At 54.2% G+C, this 13,152-nt stretch overlaps 1 long non-coding RNA gene across 4 annotated transcripts in view; it reads right to left on the reverse strand.

Annotated features, from left to right (window-relative positions):
• Positions 1-219: 219 nt before the first annotated feature.
• LOC103669729 overlaps positions 220-13,152 on the reverse strand; it is a 44,746-nt gene continuing 31,813 nt past the window's right edge. For 2 of the 4 annotated variants that reach the window (XR_005836953.1, XR_005836956.1), the window contains exons 4-5: positions 5,632-6,170; positions 220-1,767 (exon numbers count right to left, since the gene is read on the reverse strand). This is a non-coding gene — a long non-coding RNA (uncharacterized LOC103669729). Of the gene's footprint in view, positions 1,768-5,631; positions 6,171-12,076; positions 12,332-13,152 lie in introns of those variants that run through there. The other 2 variants (XR_005836954.1, XR_005836955.1) reach the window with 2 other exon arrangements.

The raw sequence follows: 13,152 nt of genomic DNA on the forward strand, positions 1-13,152 counted from the left end.
GCTGTAACAAAGACCTCCAAGATTTCAGGGGCTTTCCGCCACAAATGTCTGATTTTCTTCTCCCATGCAGGTATGAGAAGTCTTGGCAGGAGGCCTGAGCTCTCTGCAGCCATTTAGGGACTGAGACTCTCCCTGTCTTGTGACTCTGCCATCCTCTTCCTCTGAGTCCTCTCCATTCAGCAGGCCGATGGAGAAAGAAAGCAGGGATCATAGGCCAGACCCGCAAACGATGCGTTTATTTGTACTCATATCTCATTAGCCAGACTCGGTCACATGACCACACCTAACTGCAAAGGAGGCTGGGAACTGGAGCCTCGCTGTGCACCCAGAGAGAAGATGGCTATTGGTAAGCACTAGCAGGCTTCCATAGAAATGTGACCCCATTCTTGCCAAGGAGCCACAAAGTCCGTGGGGGGGTTGGTTTCTGAGCAGGACTTGCCTCAAGTCTAAGAAGCCGCGTAGGGAGACGTTCCTCCATTCTTTCCCTTTAGGTGGTTGTGTGAGGATATGATGTCTGAAACTTTAGCAGCTGTGTTGAGATCATGAGGCGCCAGCCTCTGAACTCACCAATCCTGGAACTATCCAACCTGTGGATTTCTGGACCCCAAAAGTCCTTACTGTTGAAGTCAGGAGTATCAGGATGGGTATTCTATCACTTGCAGCCTGAAATCTCCCAACTGACCAATACTTGGGAGTGAATGCTGAGAACACCTAAGTGCCATTGCCTACGGTATTGTGCTTATTTGGGGGACGGGATGGGGAAGGTACAGCAGTTCAAACACAAAACGAACAACTACTGCGTGCCAGGCCCTCGACATCACGGTGTCTACGTGGGGCCCAACTGCCTGCAGTCCAATCCTGCCTCCATCCCCTCACCAGCCCGAGACCTTGGGCAAGTCACTCAACCCAACCTCTCTGTGCCACAGTTTCTCCATTACTAACGTTGGGGTGCTTATAAATACTCCGCCTTGCTCCATAGAGGATTAAATGTCCAATTCCAGTCAAGAGTTTAGCACGTTAGCAGGGAATGTGAGCTAAAAAAATCCTGACCAAACTCTGAGAGATGGGAAATCCGAAGTTCCAGGAACTGAAGCCCAAGGGCATAGAAATAAGAAGAGGTAGAAGCCGGATCCAAAGCCAGGTCTAGTTGAGCACCTACTATGTGCCCGGCTTTGTGGCAGGTGTTAAGTTTCCTGAGCCCGTTGGGTGGGCACGGCCGTCCTGCCCAGGAGATGGTGATCTTGTTGCCATGACTTTATTCCCACCGAACACACGAGAAAACCAGGGCTCAGGGAGGTGAGGAAACTTGCCTACAAGCTGGGTCAAGACGTCAGCATTTGAACCTAGGCCTGGGTCCAAGCCTTTATGCTTCCTGCTATTTATAAGCCTCCGTCATGGGGACCCGCAGACCATGACGGTGGAGCCTCGGGCAGCAGAGATATAATACAATTGGTCCCCGGGGCTGTTCAGGGTCTCCTGAACTCATTCCCCAAAGCTGGCTGCCGGTTCAGCCTGTCTCCAAGGCTGTCCTGGTGATGGCTGCACCTTTGCTCTGCCAGGAAAATAGCCGGTATCTGGAGCCTGCGAGAGGGAAAGTTTGACTCACTTTATAAAAGCAGCACTTTTTCGAGCTGATCCATAATGGAGTAGGCTGTCCTGGGAGGTGATGAGTTCCCGGGTCCTGGGAGAGTACAAGCAAAGACTAGTGGCCAGTCTTCTTCTTCTCTGAAGAAGGTCGTAGAGGTGCTTGGAAAACTTGAAGAACTCCTGCTTGGAAAATGATACTGGATTCAGAGAGCTTTCAGTTTTGAAAATCTATGATTGTAAGATTCTCAGACTCCGATGTAGGCTTGCATAATACTCCAAACCCAGGAGTCTAGGACTGTATGCATTTTCCCCTCTGTGTGTTCTGTTCCCCCTTCAGATGGGTGCACTGTGGAGTACCCACCAACTCGGGAAAGGAATCTTTCAGTGAAAGCAGAGCATCCCGTGTTAGGTTTCAAACACCTTTGGGACGGCGGCTGTTCCATCGGTCTGGGTCCTGGGGTGAGGGGCCGTGAAGCCGGGTGCAGGGGCCTGAATGGACACTCAGCAGGAATAACGGAGAGACAAGCTTTGGGGGTGGTTGTTACTGCACCGTGACCCAGCTGACCCTGACCGATGCACACTGCCTCCCTCCTGCTTCTCCTCCTCCCGAATAAGAAAGCTGGGAAGGGAGCCAGAGAAGCAGCTACGAGTGAACATTTTTTTTAATTTTGTGGGTCAACATGACCCCAGACAGCTCTGAGGAATCCAAAAGTAGAGTGAGGAAGGCACTGAAAGATGAAATGGTCATGTGGGGGCCTGAAACACCCTCGCACGGAAACACAGCCACGGGGAAAACACACGCACTCCCTTTCTCCTTTCCTCCTTCCCTCCTTCCCTCCTTTCCTCTCTCCCTTCCTTCTTTCCTCCTTCCCTCCTTCCCTTTCCTCTCTCCCTCCCTCCTTCCTCCTTCCCTCCCTTTCTTTCTCTCTACCCTCCCTCCCTCCTCCCTTCCTTCTGTTCTTTCTCTATCTCACTTCTTTTTCTTTCTCACTTTGTATTTGTAAAATATTTCAAACATACAGAAAAGCGTAGAAAACCTATAATGATCACCATTTGCTATTTGCCCATCCTCTAGATTTAACCACTGTTAACATTTTACTCTATTTGCTTCATATTTTTTTGATGCCAGCATTTTCTAGAGTAAATAATATTCATTAAGATATTTCCTCTTTAAAATCTTGAAGGCAGAGAGTTTTGTCTCCTCTATTCATTGCTTTATTGTTCACTGCCTGGAAGTTGATAGCCCTTCAATAACTAGCTGTTGAATGAATGGATCTCATTTAATGAATCCTCATGCAAGTAGGTGTTATTATCATCCCCATGGCTGGAACAGGAAACAGGCACAGAGAGGTAAAGTAACAGATCCAAGGCCACACAGCTAGGAGGTGGTGAAAGAGGGACTTGAGGTCAGGCGGGCTGAGTCCAGAGCCCCGGGCATTTCTTGCACTAGACTCTCTAGGGGCTTCTTCTACTGGGATGTTCCTTCGTCCTCTCTGTCCACCTGTCCCATCCAACCACCATCCACAGAGGAGACCCAGAGGAGTGAGAGGGGTGCACAAACCAGCCAGAAGCAGGTCATCCCCATCCGGGCACCTGGGTGGTCTCCGTAAAAGCTGGGCCCTCTCTCTTGCCCAGGGGTGGAGATGGAACGCTCCTTCCCAGATGAGTGACCTTTGGGGTTTGTTATGAGTAGAGATTCTTTCTGGGGAACGTGATGGCTGATGCTGGGAGCCTGGGTCCCCAGACTTAACCCACAGGAATGTGGGGCGGAATCTCCAGGCCTCTGCCCTACAGGCCAGCTCTCTGGGCTGCCTCGGGCCAGCCAGAGGAGGGCGGTTCCAGGCAGCTCTCCCGGTCGCTGGGCCTTCTGGGAGGTGGACTGGGACCTTTTATTCCTAGGCTGGGAGGCAGCTCCTCGGGGTAAAAAGAGGTCCAGGCTTCAAAATCGAAGAATCCTGGAATCTGCCTCTTCCTAGTCGTGTGACACTGGACAGGTGCCCAGCCTGGCGAAGGCTCAGTTTTCACATCTATCAAATGGGGCTAATTATTATCCCAACTCACAGCAGACCTGGGACTAGGATGAGGCAAGCCGGGTGCCGACATTTAAGGAGACGCTGGCTCTGAGGCAGGAGAGATTCCGTGCCCCTTAAATGATGTCCCCCTGTCATCTCGCTGCCAACCCTAGTCCCAGCCCTGCCTCCCAGGGTTGTTGCGGGACAGAAACGAGCTCTTCTGTGCAGAGCACATGAGCACCGCACCTAGCCCACGCCCTGGGCTCACTCTTTGGGAAATGTTGCTGCTTGTTATTCTTACTGGCTGTTCTTCAGAAGGAGGCTGGGCCCTCTCCCAGCCTTGGCCCTGTTTCCCGGCTCTCTCAATGGCCTGCGTCTTCGTCCACCTGTGCAAACTGCACGGTTTTGGTGATTTACTCCCCCTTCTCTCGGTTATTTAATTTCTGCGAATTTCCTGACTTAGGGATCCTGCTCCACGACGACTGCTAATATTTACCACGTGTTTGCACGTGCCAGGCCCCGTGCTAAGTGTGTATACACCCCCTCTCTCCTAACCTTCACCATGACCCGTGAGGTAGGAACTATGCTATGCCCATTTTGCAAATGAAGGAGCCAAGGCACTGGAACATGAAGTAACTTGTCCTGGCTTGGGCTGTGAGGGAGGGCCAGAGCTCGGGGTAGGCCAAGGTGGTCTAACTACATGGCCCACGTGATGGAGCCCAGACATAGCTTTCACTTTTCACCAGCCTGTGCCCACGAGGTGCAGACACGTCACTCAAGCCAGGGGCTCCCATGACTGCTGGGGGAGACTGACCTCCCCGAGCTAAGTCAGGCGCCAGGCACCTGGGGACAGGGGGGTGGCCCAGATGCCCTCTGAGCCTTTCCAGGCCCCAGCAGGCGGTTTCTGAGTTCTTCCCAGACCAGAACAGCAGCTCTGCCTTCAGGCCACAGTGGTAATGACACTGAGCTCATAGTTGTAGAGCATTCGCCCTGAGCCAGCGCCGTGCTCCATGCCCCACATCCAAGACCCCGATCAAACCTCACAACATCCCTCTCATTCATGATTATCTGTGTTAGGAATGAGGGAGACGTCTAGGCAGCTGGCCAGGGACATAGTCCATGTATATGGCAGGTCCAAGAGCTGAACTCCCATGTGTCTGAATGCCAGGTGGGCTGGGGTGGTGGTGGTGGTGTAACCTTGGCTGCTGAGAGCCCGTGGGCACCTGCTCCCGGTCACATCTTCTGGGCCTCCTCCCACTGCTGGCAGCCAATGGGGGCAGAGTGGGGTTAACCCCAAAAGTAGGTCATTGCTGGGGCTAGGCCTGAGGCTGGGCTGAGGAAGAAGGCACGTTTCTGGGCTGCAAGGACTGCAAGCCTCGCCACTCCATGCCCAGGCCCGGGGCCTCAAAGGCATGTACACATTGCTTTGGATGAAGTGGAACACGGGGCAGGTAAGGTTCGACCTAGGAGACATAGCTCATCACCAGTAACAATGCTAAGGTTTGTCATTTGTACCCATTGGTTTTCCTCCCTGCGTCCTAACTCCTTCCATAGTAATTCATCTTTGATCCCGGCCACCAGAGCCACCATCCATCTGGTCACCTGCAAACTCTGCTCGGGCCTGGCCAGGGGTTCATACTCCGCGGGACAGTCTGAATCTTTTGCTGGCATTCCAGGCTGTCTGCAGACATCCCTCAGTCCTTCCCTCTGCTGCTTGCATCCCTCCCACACCCCAGCCCTGCACACCATAGTCTTTGCTAGTCCACAAGCAGCTCGTGCTGCCGAGACTAGTACTGCAGTGGCCTGGGCCTGCCTCTTTGCCTCTCCACATGCAAGTCCCTCTGTCTGGAGTGTCCTCCCCCCCCACCCAAGATCCTTCTGGATCTTCTCAGTTCAGGCTGGGCACGGCTCTGAACTCCCAGGCTGGAGGGTTGCGGTGCAATTTAATACCACACTGACGATGGGGAGCTTAGTGGTTAAAAATGCAGGCTCTGAACTTCGACATGGGTTCAGGCCGGGCTTTGCTACTTACCAGCTGTGGGACCCTGGGCTGGCCTCTCTGAGCCTCTGTTTGCTTCTCCGAACACAGAGAATGACACGACCGACTCCATCCGGGTGCTGAGGAGCTGGACGGGTGTCATGCACGCGGTGTGCGGGGCTCAGGGCCTGCTGCCTTCCAACACTCAGAAAGGATCAGACGTGTATCTACTGGTTCCGCAGCCAGGTTTACACCCCGAGTGGGTGCGGGCCTCCGTGCTGGGTGCGGGGATAGAGGAGGGACTGTTCCCTTGTGGCCCCTGCTCCCACAAACAGAGACATTGGAGAAGTAGATGTTCACCCCTTCATTTCCATTGTGACTACGGTAATTAGGTATATCACACCCACCTCAACCTCCTAACCCCCCAGATGCTCACCTTGACCTTGAAGCTCCCTGGGGCAGGAACTAAATCAGATTTATCTCTGTAACCTCAGCTCCTCAATCATGGCGTGGATGCTCCCCAGATATTTAAGCTGAAAAGATTTCCATGACGAACACGGTGCGTGACCCGTGATTGGGGCTGCGTGGAGTACCTGGCACATATGAGATCATTTCATTCAAACAACATCTCCGTGAAGTGTGTACTGTTATCGTCAGATGGGGAAACTGAGGCACAGGAAAGTTCAGCAAACTCTCCAGAGTGACACAGCCAGTGAGGGCCAATGTCAGGATTTGAACCCAGGCAGCCTGGCTCCAGAGACCCCTGGCCAGGTGCTTCTCTTAAGTTGATGCCATTTTCCAGGGGTGTCCAGAAAGGACCTGGTCCCCTGACCCAGCTCAGGAAGCTGGACCAGGAGGACACCGGGCTGGCCCGAAGACCTCACCCTTCTCTACCACCCCCTGTTCCCTGGGGGGCTCCTCAGCTTTCCACTCCCCAGGTGGGCGGCGAGGAAAACAAGGCCTCAGCTGCAGCCTTTGATGTCTCCTGCCAAGCTGGCACTTTGAGGTCTGGGGGTGCCTCAGGGGATCCCAGCCCAGCAGCTGGGCCGGCCTCAGGGCCAGTGTTTCCGTAAACACCCCAGCGAGCCAGCCCCACGTGGCCAGTCCGTGGGCTGCTGGCCTCGAGGGCCGAGGTTTGGCTGACCCTGTGAGGTTTCCTCTCGCGCGGCCACTTCCACCCCCTCCGCCTGGCTGGGCTTCCAGTAATGAAGTGTTTTCTCTGGGGCACTGGGGGCCTCCCTGTCCCACTTCCTGCACTGGGCTCCTGGAAGCGGTCCGGTTGCCCCTCACTGCAGCCCCGGGCAGCCCTATGCCCATCCGGTGTCCATGGTGACATTACCTCTGAGGGGGGGGGTCTTGGGATCCTGAGAGCTGGAACGGCGCCCAGAGGGAGGCTGTGGCTGGTCCCTTCTGAGGGGTTGGGGGTTAGAGAAAGAGCTGCTCCTGGAGACAGAGCCAGGCAGCTTGGAGATGGAAGGACAAGTCTCAGCTGTGGTTCCGGCCTTCTCCCCACCCAAAGCCAGCGGCTGCAAACTGGGGGGAAGGACTGCCTGGGACGAGCTACCACTCCCCTGAGCGCAGCTATGCCCCAGCCCTTTAAGTCTCATAACAACTCTGCTTGGAATCTGAGGCCCAGAGAAGTGGAGGGACTCCCCCGAGGTCACACAGCTAGTGACAGAGCCAGGACGTGACTGGGTCTCTCCCTTCCTTCTGAACCACTTCTATCTTATTGTCTGAATCCCAAACAGTAGAAACTGGGAGGTGCTTCCAGGCCATCTTTTAAGAGGCAATATGGCACAGTGGTAGGGCCCTGGGGGGGTACTGGGGGATGGAGAGGACCCAGAGCCCCAGCTGAGGTCCCTCACCCTCTGCTTCCTACCAAATCATTTAAACTATGTTCCTTGGACCTGTTTTTAATATTAGAGTTTTGTTTGGGAGTTTGTTCTGAACAGGGGTCTGCTGTCTTTTTTTTTTTTTTTTAAAGATTTTATTTATTTATTCGACAGAGATAGAGACAGCCAGCGAGAGAGGGAACACAAGCAGGGGGAGTGGGAGAGGAAGAAGCAGGCTCCCAGCGGAGGAGCCTGATGTGGGGCTCGATCCCGGATCGCCGGGATCACGCCCTGAGCCGAAGGCAGACGCTTAACCGCTGTGCCACCCAGGCGCCCCAGGGGTCTGCTGTCTTGAGGAGGGGGCTCTGCAGTGACAAGGAGCCAGGCGTGGGGCTCCCCTTCCTCTACCTGGGGACCCTGGGGCCCAAACTGATGACTGGCTGGTGACTCACTCCCTTCTTAGCACATGCTTCTGTCCCGTGACTGAGAGCCCTATGGGGGCGGCCCCTAACCAGGGTCCTCCTAACCAATGCCCTCCCCACCCCCAACACGCACAGGGACTGGGAACAATTAACTTGTGCCTCAGGCCAGATGTTCACGTGGGTATTGGTTTTGCTAACCACATGTGACTCAAGGGCTCCCTCAGAGCTGGAAGGTTCCTAAGAGGCCACAGAGGGCCGCCTTGTCATGTCACAGTGGGGGAACTGAGGCCCAGAGAGGGCAGGTGACTTCCGTAAGGCCACTCAGGGGTAGAGAGGAGAAAGGAAGCTGGCTTTCTGATGCCTGACCCAGCACTTTTCTACATCTCTCATAGTCCTGGATGTCCAAGGCCTCTGTCCCTATTTCTACCCCCAGCAACAAATGTCCTTCCCAACTGACTCAGGGCCTTCCGTGTGACTCCAGCTTTATCTCAGTCTGCCTCCCATTTGGCTCTCCAGGCTTTATCCAGACTCAGCTACCACAGCTCCCCAAATGGCTCTTGCTCTCATGCTACCTCCAGGCCTTTGATCTCCCAGCTTCTGTTTTAATTGCCTTTTTGCCTGGACAACTCCTACTCTTGCTTCAAGCCTCAGCTCAGAGGTCACGTCCTCCAGTAGGACTTCCAAAGCCATCTCTCCCACCTCCCAGACTGGGTTAGGTCCTCTTCTCTCATTGCTTTTCCACTGACTGTACTGTAATCACCCCCACTTGTCTCTCTCTTCCCCTCTAATCTGTGAGCTCATTGGGCAGAGACCTTATTTTAATTCTTTATGTACTGGTAGGGCATGGCCCACTACATTCAGTGCTTGTTGAAAGATGCATGGGCGGATGGATATACAGATGGATGGATAAAAGGATAGAGGGCGGATGGATGGATGGGTGGGTGGCTGGATGGATGGATGGATCAATAGCTGAATGGATGAATGGACAAATGGATCAATGGATGAACAGATAGATGGATTGATGAAAAGATGGATGGATGGATGGATGGATGGATTGGGTATGGACACGGACAGGTAATGGCACCTGTAGGCACTCAGACAGTGAGCGGTAAGTCCCTAGAGACTGGATATCCCCACTGATGGAGGGGCTCTTCGATGGGGAGGGAGTAACCTAACTCATTATCTGCCTCCTCCAAGAGACGTCTGGCCAAGAGCAAAGCTACCTCTGCCCTGACACTCAGTCCAACTCCGTGGGGTCTTCTGAACTCTGGTAATTAGTCGGACATCAATGAATTTATAGGAACCACCTGTGCCTCCTGACATTCTGGAACTCTGTATTCCTGAGAGCCCTCCCTCCATGCTTCCCTCTGGGTCAGAGCTGCCACTCCATGCTTCTGGGCATAGAAACAGATTCCTAGAGCCAAGAGGTCCTAGAAAATATGGAGTTGCCCCTCTCCCATTTAACAGATGAGGAAGCTGAGGCCGAGCGAGGCCAAGGAACTTGCACAAGAATGTACAGCTATAGAGCTGGGATTAGAGCTTTGGGCCCCCAGGTCATTCATGCATGCATGCACGCACGCACCAAAGACACGTCTAGCACCTAATGTGTGCCAGGTTCAGCGCCTTCTCCTCAGCATACCAAGTCTGTCAATAAACCCTCGTGCCAATTTCCAAAACCCTCTCCATGCCCCATCGTGACTTCCTCCCCGCTCCCCAATAGGCTTATCAATGCTTCACCAGCTGCACCCTTGGCACAGCCCCTGGGCCAGCCCCCTCACCCAGCAAGTGAGGACCAGCTCGTTGCCAGGCCCCCCAGTGCACCGTGCTATGGGAAGCCATGTGCAGAGGCGATCACATGCGTGTGCTGAGAGCTCCACGTTCCAACCCCCCTTTGGGGGAGGACCATGCCGGTCCCTGCAGGCAGAACCTTGCCAGCGCAGACGGAAGCCAAGTGTTAAACTGTTCAAGGCCCACAGCTGTCCTTGTGGTGGGAGAAGGAGCTCATCACGGCACCTGGGATCTCAGGGTCAGGAGCAGACCCCCAAACTCCCGCCCAGCCTGGGCGATGTGTGGAAGAAGAGGCTGTGCGGAGGCCCCGGGGGGGGGGGGGCTGGGTATTTGCAGACCAGTGCCACAGGCACAGGCCGTCACTCCAGCAGCTTCACCCAACGTGGCCATCAGCAAGGACAGCGTGGAGGCGGCCAGTCTTGACGAGATGGAGCCTTGTGCTCCGGGGCAGGAGCCCAGACTGGGCAAGCCGTGGCCGTTCACTGGGCCCGTCCTGTGGACCTTCCTGAGGGAGGTGACCTCGCGGAAGACCTGGAGCAGCTCGGTATCTGAGGGCCTAAGTAAGGTTCGGCTGCGCAGAACAGAAAACCTTCCTGGGAGCAAATCAGTGAACTGGAAAACCAAAGAAGAATGCGGAAGAACAGCAGAACTTTCCTCTGAGGCTAAAATTCATACGACGCAGACTAGGTCTGGCCAATGACACAGGAGCGGAAGTGCTGAATGTCGCCTCTGGTCCGAGGCAGTGAAGGCCCAGGGCGCCTTCTCCACCCCTCTTCTCCAAGGTGACCTTGGGTGACTCCCAGGCTGAAGCATGCAGACAGAACACCCGCGGGCCTCAGGAAAATGCCGATTCTGGTTCTGGGCCGGGCCTGGGATTCCACATTTCACACAAGCCCCTGGGGGCAACTGGCCCCCAGCACACGTGTGGGGAGGGAAGAGCCAGGGGACCAGCTCCAAGATGGAGAAGACCGGCCTGACGCCACTGGACTCTTCGGGAGCCAAGATACACCTTCCGTGGGGTTAAGTCACTGAGATCTGGGGATTTGTGCCTCAGCATAGCCTAACGTACCCCGAGTAATACGTGCGGATGGGGACTATCATTTAGTCAGGCAACCAACATTCACCGAGTGGCTGCCGCGGGCTCGTTTTGTGCCTCAGGCACCCCCCTCCTCAGGAGGCACTCATCCCCGGGGGGGGGGGCAGTGCACGAGGTGGGGGGCACCTGAGAGGGACAGCCCCTTCAGTGCTGCTCCCTCTGGGCATCTAGGAGCACCTCTTACCACATCCTAACGCCAGCCCTGTGAGTCACGGCAGAGCCGGGATTTGAAGCCAGGGTCTTTGGACTTAGGAGCCCAAGTTTCCTTCCAGTAACGCAAAGAGCAGCCAGGCTCATTCTGGGGTCTTGTTTTGGGTGGGGGGGGCTACAGCAGCCGCCAAGAGACTCATGGGTTCTCTGGACTGTCACATCCCTCTAGCACCAAACTTGGCAGTTTGGGGGGCCTGCCCCACATGTAAGCAGTTAGCAAAGTGGCAGTTCCCACTGCAGGCTTTCAACACCCCAAACTGTGTGTGGAAGGCTCACCTCTGACACTTCCATCACCGAACGCCCCGATGCCAGCCCGCGTGCTTCCGGAACTGGCCGGGCCCCAGGGCCTCCCACTGTCCACACGCTGCCATCCTTGGTTATAAGAGAGGACACGTTCCAAGCAAACACCACACTCTGACTCAGAGAGGCCTTGGGGGTGGGGGGGCGGGGAGGGTGGTGGTGGCAGCACTTCTGCTCCTCTCTTGTCCTCTCCCTGGCTGGCCCTGGCCCATGACTTCTTCACTCCCCTGGGAGCCCACGGCAGCCTCACCTCCGGGCTGTCGGCAGAGGCTCTCCCTCCGGTGCTGCCGTGAGCAGCGTGCCTCTGGCCAGCTCCTCCCCACACCAAAATTCTCCTGTCTTCCTTCTTGCCTCAGATGGAGAAGTGGTTCCAGGAAAAACTGATCAATGGTGACAGATGTCAGAAGAGTGAGTACCTGGAAGGGGCATGAGGAACCTTCTGGAAACGATTCTTGCTCTGGGTGGTGGTGACATGGGTGTGCACGTATGTGAAGTGTTGACGAAATGTACACTTCACACTAGCACATTCCCCTCGATCTGGAAAGTATATGCCACCGAGAGCTCTGTAAGCAGTAGCCAAAGTGAGTAACGACCAAAACCACAACATAACGTTTTGCAGCCCAGTGGACCTGCACTGAAAACCTGGCTCTATTTTCTAGCTGTGCAACCTTAAGCAAGTTACTTAACCTCTCCGAGCCTCCCCTTTCTTATTGAGGTGTAGACTGTGAAGATTAGAAACACCACTTTTTTTTTTTAAAGATTTTATTTATTTATTTGACAGAGATAGAGACAGCCAGTGAGAGAGGGAACACAAGCAGGGGGAGTGGGAGAGGAAGAAGCAGGCTCACAGCGGAGGAGCCTGATGTGGGGCTCGATCCCGTAACGCCAGGATCACGCCCTGAGCCGAAGGCAGACGCTTAACCGCTGTGCCACCCAGGCGCCCCAGAAACACCACTTTTTATTTAAAAAAGTACCTAGCACAGAGCTGGCTTCCTGTGCATGCCCTTTACGTAATCACTTTCGTTGTTTTTAAAACCAGTGGTCCTCGCAAGGACGGAGCACGGAGTGGTTTTCCCTGCGTGCAGGCAGTACGAGGGGCACATGGTCTGCAGAGAGTTTAAAGATAAGATGAAACTGATGAGAAGTCAGTATATAACTATAAATCATGTCAGTATAGACGTGTAAATCCTGTCAATCATCAAGTACTTGTCTTGGTACAAATGTCTTGTCTTGGTCCAAGTTCTAAACAATTGATGCGGTAACTTTTGAATTTTAAGTAAGCTTCGAATTTTGTACATTTTAATTTCTTATCCTTTTTTTTTTCTTTTAGAGAGAGAGCAAGAGAGAGCGAGTGCAGGGGAGGGGCAGAGGGAGAGAGAGACTCTCAAGCAGACTCCGTGCGGGGCCCAATCTCACAATCCTGAGATGGTGACATGAGCTGAAATCAAGGAGTCAGACACTTCACCAACTGAGCCACCCAGGCGCTCCCTAATTTCTTACCCTTTAATAAACCTATCCTGCGTGGAAGGGAATTTGCAGATGGCTAGGAGGACAGCTGCCCAGCGCACATGGACTCAGGAGCATGCGTTCACTGGGAGCAGAAGCTCTAGACAGCTCAGAATCTTGCTCAGCCCTGTCTCCGACCCTGGGGGTGCGGTTCTGCACCCTGACAGCGGACTCACAGCAGCAACGGTCGCAGAGCGACGGTGAAGATACAGCTATTTCAATTCTCTCATTCTATGTGAGTTTGGGTTTGTGCTTAAAATTTCAAACAGTGGAACGGTGTGACCATGAAGCAGGGGGGAGCTGTTTTTATTTGGTAAATGCAATCTTTAGTTCCTACGTGAAAACTATTTGTCTGATCTCCTAGTTATTATTGAAAATAATCCTGTCGTGCAAAGGAGCGGGGTGCTCAGCAATGAGGAAC

Source organism: Ursus maritimus, unplaced genomic scaffold (genome assembly GCF_017311325.1).
Source record: "Ursus maritimus isolate PB19 unplaced genomic scaffold, ASM1731132v1 scaffold_22, whole genome shotgun sequence".
Lineage (NCBI taxonomy): Eukaryota > Metazoa > Chordata > Mammalia > Carnivora > Ursidae > Ursus > Ursus maritimus.